Source organism: Micropterus dolomieu, unplaced genomic scaffold, assembly GCF_021292245.1.
Source record: "Micropterus dolomieu isolate WLL.071019.BEF.003 ecotype Adirondacks unplaced genomic scaffold, ASM2129224v1 contig_1615, whole genome shotgun sequence".
Lineage (NCBI taxonomy): Eukaryota > Metazoa > Chordata > Actinopteri > Centrarchiformes > Centrarchidae > Micropterus > Micropterus dolomieu.
This window is the reverse complement of record NW_025730605.1, coordinates 1-6,093: the sequence shown is the minus strand read 5'-3', so window position 1 is coordinate 6,093 and position 6,093 is coordinate 1. Positions and strand designations below refer to the sequence as shown.

The 6,093-nt window shown below is 38.1% G+C and overlaps 1 long non-coding RNA gene across 2 annotated transcripts; it reads left to right on the top strand.

The window, feature by feature from the left end:
* Positions 1-1,224: 1,224 nt before the first annotated feature.
* LOC123964303 lies at positions 1,225-4,721 on the top strand. Of its 2 annotated transcripts, XR_006823404.1 has the most exons (4): positions 1,225-1,307; positions 2,565-2,667; positions 2,925-3,015; positions 3,847-4,721. It is a non-coding gene; the product is annotated as an uncharacterized LOC123964303 (long non-coding RNA). The 2 variants fall into 2 exon arrangements; XR_006823403.1 differs by having other exon boundaries at positions 2,925-4,721.
* Positions 4,722-6,093: the final 1,372 nt, after the last annotated feature.

Sequence of the window (6,093 nt, the reverse complement as noted above, 5' to 3'; positions counted from 1 at the left end):
CCTCAAACAGGTGCATCTAATTTAGGATAATAAATGGAGTGGAGGTGGACATTTTGAAGGCAGACTAACAGGTCTTTGAGAGTCAGAATTCTAGCTGATAGACAGGTGTTCAAATACTTATTTGCAGCTGTATCATACAAATAAATAGTTAAAAAAGCATACATTGTGATTTCTGGATAATTTTTTTTTAGATTATGTCTCTCACAGTGGACATGCACCTACGATGACAATTTCAGACCCCTCCATGATTTCTAAGTGGGAGAACTTGCAAAATAGCAGGGTGTTCAAATACTTATTTTCCTCACTGTATAGCTTTTTTCTCCCAGGCACCACAACAGTCAATTAACATTAATGTTAGGTCACTGAGGTTAGAGCTGTAATTAATTTATATCTGAATCCGTTGTGATGTTTGATAGAGCCCAATGGAGCCTGTTAATGTTCAGCAGAACTACCAAAATAATCCTTCGGAGTTCATTGCTAAAGGAGTCTGGACATGTTTCACGGAGGGCGGTGCTGCTCTCCCCGCTACACACGGGGCTGCAGCAGAGCAGAGAAAATGATGAAACTCCACGGACACATTTTAAAGAAGTGAAATGCTCCGGACTGTTTGGCGCTTGTTTGCCTGCCTTGTCTTTCCTCCACTGTCAATAGGGTGAAGTCAGGTGAAGTGGGACACTTTTTGGTAAATTGCCTTTTAAAAAACCTAAATTAGTTAGAATGTATTAAAATTGTATGTATTTTGTTTAAATAGGTTGTTGTGAAGACATCTATGGTGAATTTAAGCCTATTTATTTATTATCAAATTGTTTATCTTTAAACATCATCTGTCACCCTCTTGGCAAACTGGAAGCAATCAGGTAGAGTGGGACACTTTGTTAGATAAAGTGGGACACTATATTATTTAAGTTTAAAATTAAACATTAAACACATGAGAAATACTTTTTACAACATTTAATAATATATTATTAGACATTTAATATTATATTAACATTTAACAGCATATATAATGTGTTAGTGTACAGTAACTCAAAGAGATATCATTTAATTATAAATATTCAATAATCTGTGAAGAAAAATCATGTTGTCTAAAGGCAATACATCTTCAGTTTATTAAGACTAGGCTGTGTAAGTAAGTTATTAAACGGATTTCTGAAACTCTTTGGGGCTTTTACCTGATGCCTCTCACCAGCCCTTTCTCTCACTTTTGTAATGTCAATTTCAGGGTGTTCCATGCCTTTGCTAAAAACCTTACCTTAGGTTCCTGTCCTTCCTCAACATCCACTGCCATTTTCTCTTACCTCCACTTGGTGAGTTTTATTCCCTTCCTACATTGTTGTCCTTACGCCCTGTCCCCCTTTCTCTAATACCTCTCTTTCCATTCTTTTTTTTGTATGGGTGCCATCTTTTGTGTAGCTTAGTGTATTTAAGAAATTACCAACCATAAATTTGATACTCAGATACATTATTCTTACCAACAACTTTAAAATGTTATCTTTTGTTCATGAAACTGCTGCACTGTGCTCACAAGCATTAGCATTAAAACTGTCCCACTCAACCTGAAATGCCCTGTCCCACTTTTCTAACACTGTCAGGTTGAGTGGGACAGGGCTGTAAATCTAATTTTCATAAATATTTGATCCAGTTACATCCTTATTGTAATTAATTTCGAATCTACAGACAGTATAAATGCATTTAAAAACAAAAATTGTATTGTTAAATCATAAGTGACTGAATTATCATCCTTATAATTTTATATAGATTTACACTTGCCGGGTGGTTTACCATGAGGTCCCAGGAGTCAAGCAATTTGACGTCACACCAATCACAACCTCTGTTTTATATCCAACAGACATTCAACAACAACACAATAACAATTGTTGTGATTGGCTTACAAAATTAACCCTGTATAGTACCCATAAGCTTAAGTGTCCCACTCAACCTGAATTCACCCTATGTGTTTGTTTAACTTTACCGCATGTAGCTGTTGAGTCTGAAGCATGACCCCCATTTTAATAAACCAATGGCAATTTAAGTGTCGGTTTTATGTCTGATGAAATCACCGGTCCAGTTCGGACAACGTTTAGGCTATGTGCCTCTTTACCAGCACACTGTCTAAACAGAGAATCCGTGCAGACTGGTGAAAGAGGGTGGACTGATAGATGACTAATAGTTTTGTATTAATGAAATGTATTGAATTATAGATGATGTGTTCAGATAGAAGTGGAAGAATTTCATATTCCATTGATTCATCTGTCAGCTAAAGTACAAAATCACCAGTATGTCTAAGGTCTAATTAATAATTACAGTCTGTGGTGATTAGTATAGATAGTGCTAATTACCCAGCAAAAAAACTAAAATGACAAATCTCACCTTTTCCTTTGTGTTCACAGGTTTGATATTGTTTAAAATACTAAACCCGGAATTTTCACAAAATTATTATTTTAATGTTTGTTTAAAACACATATTTAAACATATTTATGTTGTTTTTCAGTGTGGCTATTGGTGAACTTTTTCAAAAGTTTTATATTTAATAAGTACTGCTTCTGTCTCTCTTATCCATCAAGCTATAGCTCAAGCTTCCAACCAAGGTTCCTAGGAACAGCACCACAGAGATCATAATGAAGAAGGCAGGAGTAGAGCTGGAATATACTCAATGTTCTTAATCAGGTTTGTTCTTGCTCTGTACATCAAATGTATTATATCACAAAAATGGTAACATTGTAAGTAGAAGAAATGGTATTATTTTGTCAACAAATTTAATTGTGGAGTTAGATTAGTCCTTTTAACTTATCTTATTTCTAAATCACAGTACTATAACTCCATAAGCACATAAGTGGTGTGCATTGTGTATTGTTTGCATCAGTGAAGTTGCAAAATTGGACTGCATCATAATGCATTATGTGTGTGTTTGCGATCTCACCTAGAGTCTCTAGGTGAATCATAATAGGACTGTCTGCTGAAATGCCTTATTATGTGTTGTGGGGAAGATGAGGACACACTTCTATCTGGTATCTGGTAAGCAGTTTTGCATTAATCACTGAAGCTTGCAAACACTGCATATTCTAACTAATAAGCTTATAAACATGGTCTCAGGTTCAATTAAAATACTCATACTATATATGTACATTTGCCTCTTGTCATAAGCTGATGTAGCGTGGGTGCAGCCAACCCAGGGCCCACACTGGTTGTGGCGCCCACTACGTGAACTATGAAGTTTAGCTCTGCTGATTATAGTTCACACAAACTAACAACTAAAGTGTGTGGCAGTACAATTTCCTGGGAGAATTCAGCAGCTCTTATCAAATGAAACAGTCCCTTCACTCACGGTTTCAATGGTAAGCCACCACAACACATTTTAACAAAACTCCCTTCACCCTCATGCGTCATGGGAATTCTGAGGGAGGGGCGTAGGCTGCGTGTGCACAGCGGTGTATTTACAGCATCAACTTCCTCTGGAAGCCTCTCAGTGTTTCAGCAGCACAGCGTCTAGCCTGCCCCTTGTTGGTCCGTGTACGTTCTTATAGTTCGTTTTTTCGTTTGAACCAATAAACGAACCACAAGCTTGTAGAACGGTCCGATCTGTAACATTATGCAGGAGTCAGAGCTGGTGGATGATTTATTGCATTAGTTGAGGGTTATATAGCCACTGCTGTTTTGTCTGCCTGATCAACTGCTGATTTTTGTCCCCTGATTTTAAATGTGGATTTAAAATCAGGGCTTTTTATGAGACTCTGTTACAGGTGGATGGGCCCTGTGAATGTTTTTGCTAGGTTCTGCTAAGGGTGGGGCAGTTTGCTTGTTGTTGGGCTGCGTGACTTCCCTCAGCCTTTCTCCCTCTTCTTCCAGTGTTCTGACAGTGTGGTGGACTGTGGTGGACTGTGGTGGACTGTGGGAGCCCCTCTTCCCTTCACTGCATGTCGTGGTGTGTGTATATGACAGCTGTGTGCGGACCTTTAACTGAGCCTTATTGTGTGGGGTTTTATGTGTGTGACTTGCTGTCTTTAGGTGGTTTCAGGGCATCCTGGTGGCAATTTTGCTTTGGTAACAGTTTGCTTTTATCCTTCAGCATCTCTGCAGCATGGGCCGTAACATCTTATTGGTTTATTGTTTGAGCTTGTGTTAATAAAACCTGATCTTTAAATGTTCATGTTTCGTAAATCACCTTTCCAGTTGAAACGCATGTCTCTTGTAAAGAAATGCTCTGTAAAAAATAAATCCCATGGGTTAAAATGAGAGATTATATCTCGGTTCCTAAGCTTGCTTATTTGCTTGTAGTGCTACGCTAACCTTTCTTCTAAGGAGGACAGTAGTCAGAAAATGTTCCTTAGCACAGAATTAATTTATAAAAATGTATTGTACATAATATGCCTGAGCTCTTTCTCCTTGTGTGAAGTGATTGTTTTATAATGTGAAGACTCTTGGATCTGAATGCTCGACATGGGCCCACAAGTGTTGTAGCTTTTTAACTAAATCTCCATCTGTTCACTGCAGAGGCTCTAACCACAGCCTGGAGGAGGAACTAGTATAACTGACTATTGGTATAATTTAACCTTAACATTATTTACTCTTACAGGTTTTCTTCACTAACCCACTGTGCTTGTAAATCATTTCTGGGCATATGTGAGTGAAAGAGTTGCACTGCAGAACCCTGCTTCACTTTACTATTGTACATACTAGCCTGCTGTATATGATATAAATGTGTATTAAAAGACAGAAGTTGACATCGTCCTTATTTACAAAAACAGTGCCCAATTACAAGGTGTGTTTCTCATAAATCGTGATGAAAATATCTGAAAGTGCCAACAGGGCCCTTTTATAATGCTGGAGGAAGGAGTGGTGTTCTGCTTTGTCCTGACAGTCCAGCATTAATTTGAAGAGAGTGACGGTAGGTGATGGGGCCTTGATACTATCATCAGTCCTCAAACCTGCACAGGCTCACATCCTCCAGGTATTGGGGAAAATCTGGGAGGTCCTGAGATGAGTACCAGGGAGAAAAACTAAATGACTCAACTTCACTTTTATTTTACTTTACACAAGTACAAACAGGACAGAGCACGGCCGTGGTTTATCAAACAGAATTAAACCCAAAAAAGCATTAAAAGATCTGAAAGCCCGGGAGCTATTAATGCTCACCAGGTTTCACACATAAGTATGCCTAACTTATGAGAACTACAGGCTGCATTAAAATATTTAATCTACTTAATTAACATAAGTAGTTTACACGGGCGAAAATAGCAAAGGAAAATAAGAAGTTTACAACTCCACAGATTTGTTTTGGAAGAGTTTTGTTCTGACTCATAGCAGCAGATGGTGGAAGCTGAGAGTTTTTAGCAGCTCCATAGAAAGAGAAGCTGAAGGCAGGTGAAGTTCTGCACACCCTTCAAACTCAGTGATCAGCTTCCTCTGGTCGCAGTGCAGCCTTCTCTGTGATAGAAACACAAGTCAAAAGGTCAAAAGCTTGTTGGCTGTTGGCGCCACAGAAGGACTCAAGGGGGCAGAGTGACCTCTGCTGGTGGAGCTCACACACAGCATGAAGGCTTAAAAATATTATATGTTATGTGTTCAGAAACTAAAAAATATGAATTAAATAATATAAACTTAAATAAATAGGCTAACTGCGATCCTAAGCTACATATAACATTAGTTAAATTGTCCTAATCTGAAGTTACAGGTCACCAATGGTCTTACAAATGTTTAATTCTCCCTAACAGCTTAACAGTTATTATTTTATTATTTATTGTTTTTATTTCAGTTAACTAAAGTGTTTTTTTTTTTACACCCAGTGCTACTAACAAAACGTTCTTTTAGTTTAGTTTTAGTCTAAAATCACCTTTCTAACTGCATGGTACATGGGATACTTTTATTTTGAAGGCTTTACCGGTTACTATCCCTTCCATAAAAGCAATAGACCACGTGACTTCTGTTTTTGGTTTATACTGCCTTTATTGAGGAATCCAACGAAGGTTAAAATCAAGGGCAACTGGACTTGGTTGAAGATACTGGAAGACGTTTCGTCCCTCATCCAAAGGACTTCTTCAGTTCTGACTGACTGGCAGGGAAACTCAGCTATTTAACCTCAGTGGGGTCGTTGGC